This window comes from Lissotriton helveticus, chromosome 8 (genome assembly GCF_964261635.1).
Source record: "Lissotriton helveticus chromosome 8, aLisHel1.1, whole genome shotgun sequence".
Classification (NCBI taxonomy): Eukaryota; Metazoa; Chordata; class Amphibia; order Caudata; family Salamandridae; genus Lissotriton; species Lissotriton helveticus.
In genome coordinates this window covers 530,362,516-530,380,862 of record NC_136069.1, presented here as the reverse complement: position 1 = coordinate 530,380,862, position 18,347 = coordinate 530,362,516, and positions in this window count along the sequence as shown.

Here is an 18,347-nt window from a genome sequence, read left to right as displayed (position 1 = left end):
CACTTGTTTTGATGTCTTTAAGAAGTACACCTGATAAAAAGACAGGTTTAAGCCCACATGATATTGTCATGGGCAGAGTCATGAGACAAGCATTTGTACCTTTAGGGAAGTTGATGAGTATAAATGATAGCTTCATTTTGGAATACTGTAGGAACCTTTCTGACGTCGTGACTTCTGTGTTCCATCAGGTGGGAACTGAAGAGACAAAGAGCAAGCACATGATCTGTTACCAGGAGACTGGGTGAGGACAAAAATTCACCGAAGAAGAAACTGTCTGGTACCCAGGTGGCAAAAGGCAAGGCAGATAATTCTTGTCACAAGAGAAAAATCCAGATCCTGAAGATCGACAAGATAGTCGACATCTGGAAAGTTCAATTGCGAATGGGGCATTGAATAAAAAGGATTTAGAAATTGTGATAGTAGACTCCGAAAATGATGAAGATCTGCTAGAAAAAGAGGTGAGTAAAGAATCTGATCAAGAAGCAATTGATGATCAGGAGAGTATTGAAAAGCAGAATAGAAGCTCTGAAAACAGGAACGGAAATTCTGAAACTGGGAAGTTAGAAGTAATTCAAGAAGAAGACGAATTACCAAGTACCAGCTATAAGGATGATGTTCCTAACAGAGTGAAGCTGCTGAGTAAAGAAGATCCTAAAATCAGATTTGAAATATCAGATACGGACTCAGATGAGAGTGATGAAGATATTGAAATAAGAAATTTCTGAAAAAGGGCTTGGAGAACAGAATGTAATGTGACCGAGCCAAAGAAAAAATTACTAAGAAAAGGTGATATCTGGCCAAGTGAAAATGAAGGCCTAAAATTCAAATTGGTGAACAGATCAAAAGAACAAGTGAATGAGGTGTCAAGTCAAAAGGGTGACCCTGAAAAGAAAGGTGAAGCAGGAAAGAAAATAGAAGTTATTAGCAGTAGGGCAAAAAGAGTTGTAAAACCTAACCAGAAATATAAGTCCCCTGAATGGACTTATATAATCATCCCACCTGTGGTGGAGGTGAACAGTAGTAGTCAGGAAGAAATAGATGAAATTAGTGACAATGATTGAAATGTTTCTGTAAAATTTGAGGGTTTGTTTTTGGCATAAGGCTGAAGAAATTGTGTTAGGTGACACAAGGTCGAAGAAATTGTGTTAGTTGGGAAAAAATATATTGATGTAAGACGCAATGTCGAAAAAAAGCTGTTAAACAGTAGGGTTTTCTTAAAAAAAAAATCAAAAATAGGGGGGTGTTGAAAATTAGAATAATTAGAATAATCCGTTCGTGTCCCAGGGCATGAGTGCTATGTTCTGGTGACCTGTTTGAATTTGCTGCTAAACTGTCCACATTGCTGCTAAACTGCCCGTCCACATAACGATTTTAATTGTTTTTATTGCGGCGTGTTTTAAAAGAAATACTATTTACTATTGCACTTTAAACTTTGTTGTACTGTACTCCTTCCTGCCTGTGCCCCGTTCCACCTCGGGTTCTCCCGCTTGTGTGGAGGGCACGTCGGCAGACATCGGGTCCCCGCTCCTATTGGCTGCTGTCAGTCAGGTGGGACGCGAGAGCTGACTCTTCATAACCGGGCGATTCTGAAGCCTCGGTTAGTTCGTGTCCCAGGGTATGAGTGCTATGTTCTGGCGACCTGTTTGAATTTGCTGCTAAACTGTCCACATTGCTGCTAAACTGCCCGTCCACATAACGATTTTAATTGTTTTTATTGCGGCGTGTTTTAAAAGAAATACTATTTACTATTGCACTTTAAATTTGTTGTACTGTACTCCTTCATGCCTGTGCCCCGTTCCACCTCGGGTTCTCCCGCTTGTGTGGAGGCCACGTCAGCAGACAACGGGTCTCTGCTCCCATTGGCTGTTGTCAGTCAGGTGGGACGCGAGATACGTGACCCAACGCACATACTTGGCATGTCGTTATTCGCGCACAGCGAATGCGCACAGCGAATAAGCGCCGAAGTTGCGCCAAAGTTAAGCCCGTCTGCGCCCGTCCGTGCTGAGGATGGGTTGCAGGACGGGCTGCACAGGGAGGAAAGCTTGACATCGCTGGGCAGTCAGGTAATGTGGACTTATGCTTATAGGGATATAGTTACACTTAAACCCTCTTTCCTATCCTGCCACCACAGTCTCTCCCCGGAAGCCCTCCTTCGTTCGCCCACATGTCGCTGCTACTCTAGCTACACTGAGCCCTCTCGTTCTCACTTTCCTAAAAGATGCACCATGGCTACAACATCTCCTACGCTGACTGCTCATATGGAAAGAGGTTTTCTTATCAATGCTAGGTCATTGATTAAAAACAATGTCGCGTTCCACGATTTTGTTACAGCCAGGAACCCCACTTGGGTTTTTATTACTGAAACCTGGGCATCTGTATCCTCTGGTCCAGACCTCTGGCTCGCCATCCCTGAGGGCTATGCGCTAAACAGGCTGGATAGACTAGGTCTCAGGGGTGGAGGGCTTGCGATTCTTTATAAAGTCTCTTCTGTTTGTCGTATTAAAACTCTCTCCTCTCCATCAGATCCTTTTCAGGCTATTCACTTCTCTATATCCTCCTCTCCCTCTGCATCTTTTTCCGGTCTCCTCCTTTATAGACCCCCTGGCCCCAGATCTAGTTTTAGCCACAAACTTCTTGAAATTTTAGAACCCTATTTTGGCAAATCCCACCTTACGGTCATGGGGGACTTAAATTTTCATTTAGATGATTTTTGTTCGAACGATACCCTCTCTTTAGTGGACCTCATGACCGCTTGTGGCCTTCACCAGCTGGTAAATAGCTCCACTCACCGGGCCGGCCACATTTTAGACGGGGTGTTCTCCAATGACACCAGACTCTCTACGGGCCCTCCCATCCCCCTGGTCTGGTCTGAACATCTGGCGGTACCTCTGGAACTTAAACTCTGCCATGGGTTCACGAATAAGGAACTAAAACGCAATTATAGGGGTATCACGAACGACTCTCTCTCCCCCCTCATAGCGCACACCACCATTTCATCCGCAAAGGATGCCAATGATGCGGCGCTGGAGCTGGCAAACTCCATCTCTAGAGCAGTAGATCTTTTGGCCCCGCCTCCTTTCGTTATTCAGCCAGGCTGAAACCATCAGCCCCCTGGTTTACTGAGCCTCTTAGGCTCTTAAGGCAGAGCTGTAGGAGGCAGGAGAGGTTATGGCGGACAACCTGGAACCCCAAAGATCGAGAAAGACACAAGCTTCTGCTTGTAGACTATAAGAAAATGGTCATAAAAGAAAAACAGGCCTACTTTTCTACGCTCACAACGTCCCTGACCTCCTCTAGGGATTTATTTAAAATTGTCGACTCTCTGTGCTCTCTACAAACTCCCGATCCCATCATAGGTTCCCAAGAGTTGTGCGACAGGATTGCGCAGTTCTTCCACACTAAAATTGCAGACATCTATCTTACCCTCGAAGCACAGAGAACCTTAATGAGCCCTTTTCCTTTCCCGACTCAACCTACCTTAGAATGTTGGGGAAAAGTTCCCTCGAAGATCCTGTCCGACTTCCCTCCCCTTACCCTTGAGCATTTAGATTCCCTCCTAAATAGAACCAAGTCAGGCTCGCCACTGGATCCCTGCCCTTTGAAGATCCTGAAAGAATGTAGGGACACCCTGTTGCCTCCCATCTTGGAGATAATGAATTGTGCCATGACTCAGGGCATTTTCCCAGCTGTCTGGAAAAGGGCCATAGTCAAGCCGCTGGTAAAAAAAACCCGACTCTGGACCCTGAAACCCTCAAGAACTTTCGACCAATATCGCTGCTGCCTGCTCCAGCTAAAATGCTTGAAGTCCACCTCAATCAGCATTTGACCTCTTTTCTTGAGGTCTCTGGGTTTCTGGATCAATCTCAGCACGGTTTTCGAAAGTGCCATAGCACAGAGTCGGCTCTCACGGTAGTGGTTGACAACATTCGATCTAAGGTTGACCAAGGTCAGACTATTTTGCTGGTCTTGCTCGACCTGACTGCAGCTTTTGACACCCTGTCTCCTTTGACTCTAACAGCTCGGCTAAAGGAGATAGGGGTGGAGGGCCCAGCATTGAGCCTCCTGTCCTTTTTTCTCAGTCAAAGAAAGCAGAGGGTCAAGCTAGGAGAGTTCCTCTCCTATGCAAAGCCTGTGCAATGTGGGGTCCCACAGGGGTCGGCCTTAAATCCAACCCTTTTAACATCTATGTGGTCCCACTTGCCAGGCTAGTAAGATCGCATGGGATGGAGGTGGTGTCATACGCCGATGACACTCAGATCATGGTGTCCCTCTCCCACTCGGTGAGTACCTCCGCCTTCAGCTTCAGGAACTGCATGGATGATTTTAAACTCACTGAAGCTGAACGGAGAGAAAACCGAGGTCTTGATCTTTGGCAGAGAGCAAGACATTTGGTCCAATGACTGGTGGCCCCCATCCCTGGGAACATGTCCTGTGCCTGTAAAGTCAGCCCGCAATCTGGGCGTGATTATCGATACATCGCTGGCCATGACGCAGCAGGTTAACAGAACTGTGTCCACCTGTTGGGGAGTCATCAAGATTCTTAGGAAAATAGCCCATTATCTCTCCCCCCAAGCCCGTAAACAGACCGTGGTTGCCCTAGTGGCATCACGGCTGGATTACTGCAACGCATTGTATGCAGAAATAAATAAGAGCCTTATTCTACGCCTCCAGACCGTTCAGAACGCGGCTGCCAAATTTGTTCTGGGCATCCCTAATACCTCCTCTGCCACTCTCGCCAGGAAGAGTCTGCACCGGCTCCCGATCCACCTTAGGATCACTTTCAAAATTCTATGCCTGGTCTTCAGTGCTCTATCAGGCGGAGGTTCAGAAGCTATTGGCTCCCTCTTGATCCCCTACACTCCTAGCAGAAGCCTTCGCTCTGCTTCCAAAAATCTCCTATCTGGCCCTCGAACAAACAGAGTCAGATGGGGTGGAAGGGCCTTTTCCTCCATGGCCCCCAAACTGTGGAATAATCTCCCCCCTGAGTTAAAAGCTCAACTCTCCATGGCCCTTTTTAAAAAAGCCTTAAAAATGTGGCTCTTCCTCGAGTCCTATCAGTAGCATGCTCTCTGACTCTGGATTATGTTTTGTTAGGCGCCTTGACGCCCATTGGGCAAAGTTGCGCGATATAAGTTGTGTTTCATTTCATTTCATTTCATTTCATTCATTCCAATAATTTAGACATTTTAGAAAAAAATTAATTTTTGAATTTTAATTTTTGTTATCAGAGTGAAAATGCCCTATACTTATACTAATACCAATTCTAGATGTTCCATTTTAAGGAGATGTTGTAAAATGTCTTCTATTTGTGTGATTCTAATAATCTTGCTTTGGTTAATTTTAGCTGTTATTTTCCCTTTTGGGATTGATAATGAAACGTACAAAGTTAATATGACAAGTAAAGCTATGGCTAAACAAGATAATCATGGTGTAACAAGTAAAACTAACAGAATTATTGATCACAAACCAGAGATCCACCAATATAGATCTGTTGGTGATTTTTCTAGCAATACTTTTTCAAGACTTCTAGCAGAGTATGTTAAAGTGATGGAAGTCAAAGACTGCTACATTTGTGTAAAATTGCCTGCTTCTGTTTCAGAGGGAGTGACATATAATATGCTTACTCTTACTTATGGCATAACATGCAGTGTGATAGCTAGTTTATTTTATCAGACTGGTCGTTTAGAATATTACTATTCGAACCATGATGAAATCTTTGCAAACTTAAAAATTGACAAAAGCTTAAATAAGCATAATCAAGCTAAACAGATGAGGGAACTCTTTATTGTGACTAATGAACTCACCTACGAGTGTGCTTTTAAAAACAATTTAACTTGTAAGTTGAGAGCTGAAGAAAAGTCTTTCTTGAATTTAGTTGAAGAGAGAAGAACAATTTATAAGAGAAATGAAATGCTTAAGCAAACCAAATCAAAATTTTGGCAAATAGAGGATGAAAAGCTAAATGGTAAATCTTTTGAAAATGTTGCTATTCACATAGATAAACCTGTTAGTGGTAAATTTTGTATTTGAAGAGATAATACGCTGTTTGATAATTACTTTGTGGGTGCCAGTCAATGTGAGGACACTTATCAAATCATGGGGGGTTGGGGATTTAAGGGTGGCAAGGACCCAATTTTCCCTGGAATTTATTTTGTGTGTGGCGACAAAGCTTATTACAATCTCCCAGACCATGGTATGGGACTTGCTTTGTTGGTTTAGTCTTTCCAAAAATGTTTCATGTTGACAGAAATGCAGAGGGTTCATTTGAGATTAACAGTCACCTGAGCAGATTTAAAAGAGAAAGTTTCTCAGAAATTTTGGGAGACATTTTTGAAGCAGTAATACCTTTAGTGGGTATAACCCTGAATGCAGTAAAAATCAGAAAATTGTCCACAATTGTTGACAGATTGTCAACTGATACAGCTAGTGGTTTCCAATTGGTGGATACTGAGCTTATTGCTATAAGGTCCATGGTAATGCAGATCGTCTTGCACTTGAAATTGTGCTAGCAAAAGTGGGACATGTCCAACATTGCTGCACCTATATTCCTGATAAAAGTCAGAGTATTGAGATGTATATCAAAAACATTTCAGAGATTCATTCAGAAATTGAACCTTTATGTTTTTTTTTTTTATTTTTTTATTGACAAATTCATAATTAATACAGAAACTCAAATAGAACAGAATATAAGTATGGCACATGATTGCACAACTTAATTAACAAAACAACTTATACAGTGTCAGGTGGCATAATTACAACATACTGAAGAAAGAATATAGCCAACTAAAAAAATCCAGGATCTGACAAAAATATACATTAATCATTGGTGGAATCTAATTGACGCACCTCATTTGTATACCATCTAGAAATGGGGTCCCAAATCTGTGCTCCTACTGCTCTCATTTTTCTACCCCTAGTAGCATATATTGCAGTTTCTTGCTTATAGATTGAAAGAAATCGGCTTAGCCACATACGAAAAGTAGGGGGTTCCGGGTCTTTCCAGCGAGCTGCCAAAATGATACGAAGTACGGCATACCCCAGGAAGACTACCGCTTGTTCCTCTTTTTTATGACCCAGTGAGTCATCATGGCCTAGTATATACAGAGTTAGTGAATCTCTAATCTGATGTCCAAAGACCTGGGTCCAAAACTCCAGTATCATGGTCTTCACCCTTATCAGTTCAGAGCATTCTGAGAACATATGTAGCAGATTGGCAAATGGTTGTTTGCATCTTGGGCAGTTATCGTCGGCCCGGAGACCCCATGCAAATAATTTAGCAGGTGTATAGTATAGATTGTATATTGTTCTATAATATTGTGCTTTTAGATTGGAGGCTATAAAGTATTTTGCCGACAGAGCAAGTGAGAGATCAATATCGACATTAGGATTTGCCAATTTTACCACCCAAGATTGTTCTGTTCGTTCGACATCGTCAGGGGATTTATCCATTAGCATCTGATACAGAGCTCCTATTCTTGTAGTTTTCTTACCTATAGCTTCCAGAAGTGGGAATTTATCTCGTACTATTATTGGTATAACATTGCGGATACTCGACAGTATTTGAAAGTATTTAAGAAAATCCTGCGTAGGAACACAGTATTTTTCTTGAAAACATTCAAAAGATATAGGGATATTGTTTCCTAGTATGTCACCAACTGTGTTAATACCTAGATGTTCCCACCTCTGTGAGGTAGTATCATTAAAAGATGAGGGGATGATCTTACTATGCCACAAGGGGGTATATCTTGTAAAAGTGGGAATAGATAGGTACTTAGAGATTGCTTTCCACCCAACCCATGCATCTGAGACTGTCTTCAATTTAATTTTTTTATAGTACGAAGGCTCTACCTGCCTTAGGAAAAGCCCTTTACATTTATCACCAAGGCTAAGTTCGTAAATCGAGGGAATATACAGATCCGGGGGCGTAGGGGTATTAATTTTTTTATCAGTAAGCAGGGGATCCATAGATTGTATCATTGTTGCCCATAAATATACTTTTAGATTAGGGATAGCTAGTCCTCCTCTGTCCTGTGGAAGCGACATTAATCGGAGGGATCTTCTTATCTTTCCGTAACTCCATATAAATTTAGATATAGCAGACTCAATGCTCTTGATGAAGTTATCTCCCGCCAGCAACGGGATCGCTCTAAAAAGGTAGAGAACCCTTGGAAAAATATTCATTTTAATATAGTTTGCCCTTCCAATTATAGATAAATGTAGGTTGTCTATTCTTTTAAGGTCTTTTTTAATTTTGTCAATAAGAGGAGTATAGTTCAGATGGTTAATTTTCTCCACTTTAGTAGTGAGGCATATTCCTAAGTATGTAGCCTCTTTAACTTTAAGAGCGCTTTCATATTGAATATTATCAGTAGCTAACACCATGGTTTTCTCCCTATTTAAAGAATATCCTGAAAATGTACCAAAGGCCTGAGTAATTGACTCAATTTCCTGGATTGCATCCGTAGGATTGATAGTTATAACGGCAATATCATCCGCATAGGCCATGACTTTAGTGAAATATGGCCCTACTTTGATTGGCTGAATTAAGGGAGTCAAAAGGAGTTTCTGAATAAGGGGATCTATATATAGTGCAAATAAAATCGGGGAGCATGGGCATCCCTGTCTTGTACCTCTGTGCACCTCAATAAGCTCTGACTCATTGCCACATATAGAGATTTTTGCGCTAGGATTGATGTATAAGGCTTTAATGGCTTTAATAAAGTTGTTTCCAAAGTTCTTTCGTTCCAAAATGTTCCATAAAAACTGCCATGACACTCGGTCAAAAGCCTTTTCGGCGTCGAGGAGAATCATCGCCATCTCGCCCCCGGTGGTGCCCATGATATCAAAGAGGGTAATGGCTCTCCGGGTATGATCTGTAGTGCCCTTTCCGGGAATAAAGCCATGTTGCCAGGGGGATACAAGATGTTTGATAACCCCACTCAACCGGTTGGCTAGTATTTTGGAGTAGAGCTTTGAGTCAGAGTTTATCAGGGATATCGGTCTGTATGATGAAGGAAGATGAGATGGTTTCCCTTTTTTATGAAAAATTATTATATTCGTTTGTTTCCAGGAGTCCGGTGGAACTGAATGGTACTGCACTCCGAGAAACAGATCTAACAATAGTGGAATTATTTGATTACCTAGGATTTTATATAGATCTAGGGGGATTTTATCGGGACCTGCCGCTTTGCCATTGGAGAGTTCAGATAGGGCAATCTCTACCTCAGTATGCGTGATTTCTCTATCCAGAATTATTTTGATCCTATCATCAATCCTAGTATTTACATCTTGATCTGGGAGCCAGTTATTCAAAAATGTTGTGATATCCACATCAGAATTTGTTAGATCACTGTGATACAGTTTCTTATAATATTTTTGAAATATGTTTAAGATATCCTGCTTGGATGTGTATTCCTTGGCTTCATATTCAATCATCTTTATACTACTTTGTGATTGTTTTTGGCGTGTGCGTAATGCAAGGTGCTTACCAACATTCTCCCCTGATTCGTATAGCTTGGTTTTATTTGCTTGATACGTTTCGGCTGCTTTTTGAATTAAAGTGTTATTAATTTCGTTTTTTAATATCAGTATTTTTTTAGAGGTTTCTGACGTTGCATCGCCCTGGCCTATCTGAGAGGCATGATGTGTCTCAAGATCAGAAAGTTCTTGCATGAGCTGTGCATTAATATTGTCCTCCCTCTTCTTTTTATTGGCTACAAATGAGATAGTTTCTCCCCTAATTGCGGCCTTAAAGCAGTCCCAAACCATTAAACGTGATGCACTGAACCGATTACAATCAAAGAAGCCCTGGGCCCAATTTTTCATATGCATTATATATTCCTGATTGACCAGGAGTCTTCTGTCAAAGGTCCAGTTAGACTTTGGTTTTACCAATTCAGGAATATCAAAAAGAAAGGTAAGCGCATTATGGTCCGATATTGTTTTGGGGGACTTGATCATATCAATCATTACCAAGCCCTCTAAGGATGACATAACATAATCGATTCGAGAATATTTATTATGGGGATGAGAAAAGAATGTGTAACCATCAGTCTTTTTGGCTGACAAGTCCCACATGTCTAATAAGTTATGGCTTTCCATTAGCTGCCTAAGTGCGCTAAATACTTTTGGTTTGCGTCCTTTATAATTCAAAGATAGGCGGTTATCAACGAGCACTCCTATATCAATGTTGAAATCTCCACAGAATATTAGTGAGCCTGTCCAGGAGGCCAGTTCAATCTCTAGCTCTTGGAAAATAGTAGGATCATCCATGTTTGAGCCATAGATTGCACATATCGTAAGACCACACTTTAGTTTAACTATGGCCCATCTGCCATTTTTATCCGCTAATCTCCGAATCGGGAGGCCTAACGTAATTTTAGCTAAAATAGCTATTCCTCTAGTTTTGGATGATTGGGTTGTGGCTACCAAAAGGTTATATCCCGGTAATTTAAGTAGCTCTTTGTCAGCAGTTACAATGTGAGTTTCTTGCAGGCAAAGTATGTCTACTGGATTCTGACGTATTAGTTGAAATAGTTGGGCCCTTTTGCTTCTGTCGTTTAGGCCTGCCACATTCCATGTACATAGACTCACTCTCCCCATTTAACATGATAAAAGTTCAGCCCGGTTTTAATATACCGATCAGATGAGTAGAAGCTAACGTTATAGTTTATATTGCCTCCTGTTTCTCTGCCATATTTGTTGCAATCCACATCTAATATTTGCATATATTTTACCTTTAGAATGAATTTGTACATTTTTTTACATTTTTCCCATCTCCCTCTCCCTCCCCCCCCCTCACCCCCAACCTGCCCTCCCCCAACCCCCCCATAGCCCACCCAATGAGGCATTTAGACTCTAGCAAGAGTCCGTTGTGATGGAGAGACAACCCTACCCAGTGCCACTCATATAGATTTATATCTTATAGTAACCTATTAACGGGCTAAAAATAGGAGAAGATATAGGGTGAGAGAAGAAAGAAAGAAAAAACCACAGTGAGAGAAGTATATCTAAAAATGTGACCCTTTATAGGACTTATATATAATACTAGAAGACCCAATCTGAGAAGATCAGTATAAATCAATACTGTATGCGTATTGGTTATCTTTGGGTCCAAAGGGCTATATTGCCCTATAGCCGGTTAGCTAGAAGTATCAATTTGTTGTTGGATTTGTATTTTTTTCCTTTTTTTTTTTTTTTTTTTTAAGAATATTTAGTAGTTATTTCCAAATCACTATGTTTTTTCGTAACCTTAGCTGGGTTTGTATGTAGATTCCATCTGGTTCCCTCACATTTAAAGCATTAGGACCTAGTGTCATAATGAAAGACAATATATCTCTAGCTCATACTGTCCAGGAAGTCCTTTGCTTTAACTTCTGAGGTGAAAAACTTAGTTTGGCCCTTATAGATGACTTTCAGGGTTGCAGGATTATTCAGGTAAACCTGGGCCTTTTTGTCAAGGAAAGGTTTAATCAGTTGTCGAAGCCGCCACCTCCGCTCCACCGTGGTGTGGCAAAAGTCGGGTCTTACAAAGTAGGAAATTTCACCTCTTGTGCGATGAGCATCTGGTCTTGCTTTCTCCGCAATAGCTTGACGGAGAAGGAAATTTCCAAAGTATACTAAAATAGCCCTTGGATATTTAGCCTGCGACTTTGTGGCCCTTATTGTAAATGGGGTTCTGTGGACGCGTTGAACCTCTAGCTCCCAGTTCCAGGTGGACAGTTCGGGAAGCGTATCCTTGAGGAGCTGGATTACGAAAGTACGCACATTTTCACCCTCAATTTTTTCCGGAATACCTAGTATTCTGAGGTTATTGCGTCGCATACGGTTTTCCATTTCCTCCAGTTTCCACCTGACGTCTTTTAGCTCTGCGTCATGAGCGTCTACTTGTTCTTTTACGGCAGTGGCTTCAGCTTCATTCAATACTATACGATCCTCCATATCAGTCATTCTTGTATTCGATGCAGCTACTGATTTAGAAAGTTTACGTACTACACCCTGGACCTTGTGGAGTGCCTGTTGCGCCCTACGCCCATCTTTTGAGGTCTGTTCCCTATGGGAGGCGATCGCCTGGAGCACTGTGTCCATGACAGATGTCAAGGTGGCGTTTTGTTGTTCAAAAAAGGGGGAGCTATCAGTCTGAGCTCTGGAGGAGGGGTCCTGCGTATTAGTTAGTGGAGATTGGTCCCAAGGGTGGCCACCAGCGCCATGGTGGCCTTTTTTCCTTCTCAGCACTGTGTGCCTCCTGTCTCTGGATTTGCCCATGGCTGCGCCAGGATCACTTTCTAGTGAGCTCTCATTAGAGTCCGTATGGATATCTGAGTCGAATTGGGAAATAGAATAAGAGTCTGAATCTATATCTTGGTCTTGAGATAGTATAGGATCCTCAGCACCTTCGGAGATGGTAAAAAACTCTGATGGTTCCTTGTCTGTGTCCGACGCTATGCCCATCCCTATTTTGGAATCTGTTGTAAGGGCATCTGGGCCCTGCTCACCGCTTAGATGCTGCCGAGCACTGGCAATTTCATTAATCAAGCTGGAAATAGCAGTCTCGGGGGGCATGGTATTCGCCTGGGGGTGCCCTGGAACTGATTCTAGAGTGCTGGGCTTCACAGAAGAAATATCACTATGGAGGGTATGCGCGGCCTGTTCTATCTGTAATACAAGTGTAGATGCAGATGCTGACGCAGGCCTTACCTCCTTTTGGATCGGTATCAAACCTTGCTGTGAGGATCCCAGCCCCGCTGACTCTGATGTTGAGTGCATTGTTGGCTCTGCGGGTACTGCCTCTGTGCCAGGCTCCCCCATCGTGCCCGCTGGTCCCCCATCCACTTGGAGATGCGAAGTATGGTGTAGCTGTGTGGAGGGATCAGCAGCTTCTCTAGCTTCAGTCGCTTCCGTCACTTCAACAAACTCAGGAGCCTCAGGCACTTCTATGGGAGCAACCGCTCCAAGCTCCAAGGCCAACTCCAAGGCTGAGTCTCCCGAGGGAGAGGACGACGAATCAGAACCGGCAAGGACCGCGGGAACAGCGGAAGCGGCTGCAATCGCCGCTCCGCTTGTTGCGCGGTGAGCGAGGGAGGGAGAAACAGCCTCTCCAGGGACGCAGCCGACAGGCATTTTCCGCAGCAAATCCACCACTGAGGGTCCCGGCCCCGGCCCCGGCGTGACAGGGGTTCTTGCAAGCTTCGATTGCCCTCGCTGTCTCTGATGTGTTTGTAAGTCGGGACCGGTACCTTCCTCCGAAACAGACCCCCCAGCGCCAGCGCGTCTTGCCGCAAGTTTTTGATCACGGACGGCTTGTTTGGCCGCCCGGGCTTTCGCGGCGGCAGCGGCCGATGCAGCATTTTTTGGTGCCATTTTCGTAGGTTGACAGGCGACGTCCGTCTCCAGCCCAATGGAAAGTTTGTTCTGCACCCTATCGCCTCCGCTCACTGCACTCAGATCATACAGAGGGTGCCAGGAAAGAAATCTCAACACTGCATAGCCGAGGACCGAGGCCACCAGATTAATAGACGGGCGAAGCCGCTCTGTTGAGGACGGTGGACCAGCTGCCGGGTAAGCACCATGCATGTTATTTCATCTCCACCGGCATGTTGGGGGTCCTAGATTATAGCCTCATATTCCCAACATCGATAGGAAACATCTCTCTTAGAGACAGAACAAAGCCCATAGAAATTTCGAGACACTGGACAGAGGGTGTCTCACAGCGGTCTAGAGAGCCGCCGCCATCTTGCCTCAGATCGTCCTCAACTCTTTCTGGTGTCAGAAATTGAACCTTTAGAAGAGAAAGATTTTTCAGAACGTTTGAGCAAAAGGTTTGCAGCAATCAAAACCTGGTTTCAAGAGTTAGGTGGTTCAATCTTAGGCAACATTCTATCACCTTTATTAGTTATAGTCTTTGTGATACTTTTGTTGAAGATCAGTTGCATGTTACACAAGAGAAAGAAGTATCTAAGGGAAAAGAAGAGAATTTATAAGCTTAGAAAGGAACAAAAGAGAGAGATAGAACTGGAAGAGTTTCGTAGAACTCAATAGGAGAGTTGCAGGCAAACAGCTGAGACACAACTTTAGAAATATTAATACAGTGTAAATCAAAACATGTTCATGGAATAAAAGTTTGCTAAATTTTGGGGTGTAGTTTGGTGAATTTGAAATCACCAGATGAGGGAGTTGGTGGAGCGAGATTCAGAAATATATTTGTTTCGATTTGCAAAGTTAAACTTCCATAATAAAATAATCATATTAATCAGCATGGAGTGAATTATATTAATCAACCTAGATTAAAATGCATACACGGCACAAGGGACTAATACATGTGCTCATATATGTGCTCTATTTATTTATTTATTTATTTATTTATTTAATGTTTTCTATAGCGCGAACATGACCCAGTGTAGGGTATCAGAGCGCTTTACAGTAGCGTTTCATCAAAAAGAGTACATTAGTGGAAAAACCAGAACATAGGAGGACAAAACCAGTCATTACAGATTCACACTTCAGTATATCATATCAACATATATACAGTCAATATTTGAATGACCAAGGCACATCTAACTAACAGGATCATCTTTGTACCAACATTGGATAGCGGAGCACTGAATGCAAGTGAGCAGTTTATATATAAGTGATCAGATTATAGACAAGCTGTCGTCCAATCAGTCCTATGGGAGAAATTTGCTCATATAGAATGATTTTGCTTCCTTTTTGAAGGTTGCGATGGATGTGATTCTTCTAATGTTTGGTGGGAGTGCATTCCAAATTCTTGGTGCTGCTCCTGAGAAATGTTGCATCTACATGTACGTGAGAAATAATAAACTAACCTTGTCTATTGTTTTTGTCAGAATTAAATGCGGCTGTTTTAATTAATGGCATGTGCTTATTTGTGTGTACTTATGTTATGTCTTTTCGTCTTTGTATGGTATAAGTTTGAGAAGGAAACTTGTCTGTTGCTTTATATGCTTTGGCTAGGTAATATTTATTAATGGGTTAACAATTAGCAAAGGAGGGTGGGTAACAGACCGAATTCTAATTCTTTCATTAATAGATGTCTTGTGTTTGTTTATACATTAGTTTTGCGAATGGGCCTAAGAAAATGGCTGGCAGTGCTGCAGAATATGAAACTTGACCAGAGTGAAGCCTTCACTCATGCGCAGACGAAAAAGCATTTTGCTGAACTGACAACGTTTAATGCAGAAGTGTGGTCAAGTCGAAAGTGTTCTTGGAGTCATATTCAAGGACAGGATGCGGCATGGTCTGCCAAGATTAGGAAGTGAAAAGTTTTGTGCTCAGAGAATGTATCTTTCTTGAGGAAGCAAAAAGGATGGAGAAACTATGAACAATAAGGGCTATGATGAGGCCCCGGACTTGGTCAGGAGAACATGACCTAATGGTGGACTGACATGGCTCAGCCAATTAGAAGTTTGGATTTTCAGAAAGAATGTGTGATAAAGATACTTTAGCTAGTCAGAAAAGGTATAAAAACTGACCCCTTTGGAGGGAGGGCGCTTCTCGCTTTCCGAATCCAGATGGGTGTGTCCTGCTGAAGGACTTGTTGGAGCACGTAAGGATCAATAGGGCTAATGACAATATCTTTAGGTTAAGTCAGTTTTAGACAGAGAACTTCAGTGTTGAAAACTGTTTATTTTACTAAAAGTCATGCTAATTGATTTTACTTTGAATCTTCAGTCTAATGTGTTTTTCCTTAATAAAAGCTGCTAAAATTGCTAAATAAAGTATTAAAATAATGCGCTTACATGATTAAAGTTAATAAAATAAGATTTTGAAACAACAAGCTGGACTTGTTTATTCATTGTCTTGTTATCATTAGTTGATCCATTTACCTTAGTGACTTAATTAATATGTTATATGCTTAAAACCATGGTGAAGTATATAAGTGTAAATAGTTTGTGAATAGGTTCTGATTAATTAGGTCACATGATTCAGTTGCCCAAAATCTGTCTCGTTAGTTAATGGGCCATGTGAGTGATATATGATTAATGGTGAGTATCTGGTGTTGGGTAGCATTGTTGAGATAGAATTTCTATGGGGCGCTGGATTACTACCTAACAACATTGTAGTATCTTATCTCTTTAACAATGAATAAACAGCAGCTCTTATCTATCTACCTCTGACTATGTCACCTCTTTGTACCACCCTCTAGCCCCCCTTCTCTGCCTTACCGATCTCGGTCTCACGCCTCTGTCCTTACTTTGCCTCATGTCTTCTAACCCACACCCTTTACATCTTGATGTTCCCATGCCCATCTTACCTCTGTCTGTCTCACATCTCTACAGCAACCCTCACCTCTCGCAGGTACACTTCTATGTACCTGTCCTCTCTGTCACTCACTATAATGACCTCACCATGTCACTATTCACTTTGCACCTCACCACACTGTTCCCATCTCCCTTCCCCACCTCTCTCTCTACCTCATCTTTCCCTTTAACTCTCCTATTTTCATCTCACTTTAAATCACCTCTTCTTTCCCCACACTTTCACTCACCACCTCCATCTCATTTCTCTCTCTTCCTCTCCTCACTCACTCTCCTCTTTGTACCCTACCTCACTCACAAGCTAACCTCTCAATTTGGCTAACATTTATTCACGGCCTCACCTCTCCACCTCCCTTCTTTCTCCTTGTTGGTTCTTCCTAACTCGCCTCTCACTACCTTCCTCCTCTGTTGCTACCTCACTCTCTAAAGCAAGCCTTTATGCAGTCTGTCATTCTCTTTGCACTCCACTTTCTCTGTACCGCCTTTGCTTCAGTCCATCCTCTCTACCTCGCTCTCTACCCCTTCATTCTTTGTTGTACCTCACCCTCTCTCTACTTTCCTCTCATACTCTACTTCACCTATCTACTTAATCTTTTCCCCTAAAAATCCACTTTCAGTTTTTCATCCCTCTTGCTCTGTGCTTTACCTAACCTGTCTTTCTACACCTCACTTCTCATTGTGTTCCTCTCTGTCACCACTCCACCTCTGCTTTTCATCTCCTTATTCTTTTGGAAAACTATAACATGGGAAGCCTTTGCTGTTACATGCAGGCATTTTTACACAGAGTCCTACTTGAGATGCATTAATAATTTCTGCACTTTTTTTAAATGGCGTTTCTTGCATGAAAACAGAAAATTTATTTAAGGAAATAGTATTATCATATTGATGTACAGCACTGCACAGTCAAAGAATGTATTTATTGTACAGTTAAACCCATTACAAGTGTATCAGTGTGTTCAAAAGTTAATATGGGCATATGCAAAGATTGTCCTCGATAGCTCGTAAAATTACAATTTCTTAAATGATAAATAATTAAATCGTATTGCTTTATTAACCTTCCTGCTTCCTCAAATTTGCTTGAAAATGCACAATTTGTCCGCTCCTTTATCAAAAATTTCTGTAGGTTGCAATACGCCAATCATTTTACGCCCCAAAACTTTCAAATGTTACAAGCCGCCACTGTGGCCATTACTTCCGCTCTGTACCTTGGAGAGTTGGGAGCTCTGATGGCTAGGAAACCGTTTTTTTCTTTTTCGGACGATGGGGTGGTCCCCTGGCTGGATTCAGCCTTTGTCCGCAAGATATCTTCTCAGTTCCATCGTTCCCATGAATTGGGGTTGCCTGCTTTGTGTGCAGATCAGGAGTCTGCCGATGATCTTCCTTGGACTTTACTTGATGTCTGCAGGGCTTTGTGTGTCTATCTTGATCGTGCACATTTCTTTAGGAAGTCGGATTCCCTATTTGTCTCTTTTGGGGTGGCCTTTAGTGGTCAGAAATGCTTCTTCTTCTTCCATTGGTCGCTGGCTGAAGCAGGTCATTATGCTTGCTTACTCTCTTTCGGGTGCCCCTCCTTGGGCAAGTGTTCTGGGGTGTTCTACCCGCGGGTGTCGGCCTCGTGGGCAAAGGTTCAGGGGGTGTCCCTGACAGAGATCTGTAAGGCAGCTACTTGGGCTTCCTCTATTACTTTTGTGAGGCATTATGGGATCCAGAATTTGCTGGGGGATTATGCTAATTTTGGTTTGGGGGTACTGTGGGCTGTGTGCTCCTGAATTTATTGTTCTGTTTATTTCAAGTCTTCTGTTTATTTCAAGTTTATTTGCAATCTGTGTCCTGGTGGTTTGTTGTTGATGAATGCCGTAAGTTTCTTGGGTATTCTCACTTCTTTTTCATGAATGGAACGAAGATAGGAGGGTCCTGGGGGTAATGCCCATTCTTACAGGTAATCTTCATTACTCCTGTTCTTGTTACCCTCGCCCCATTCATTACTACCCTCCCTCTTGGACTTGCCGGCCTTCATTGGTCGCTTGGTATTTCAGGCAGAATGCTGGAATAGATACATATTTGTACTCCCAG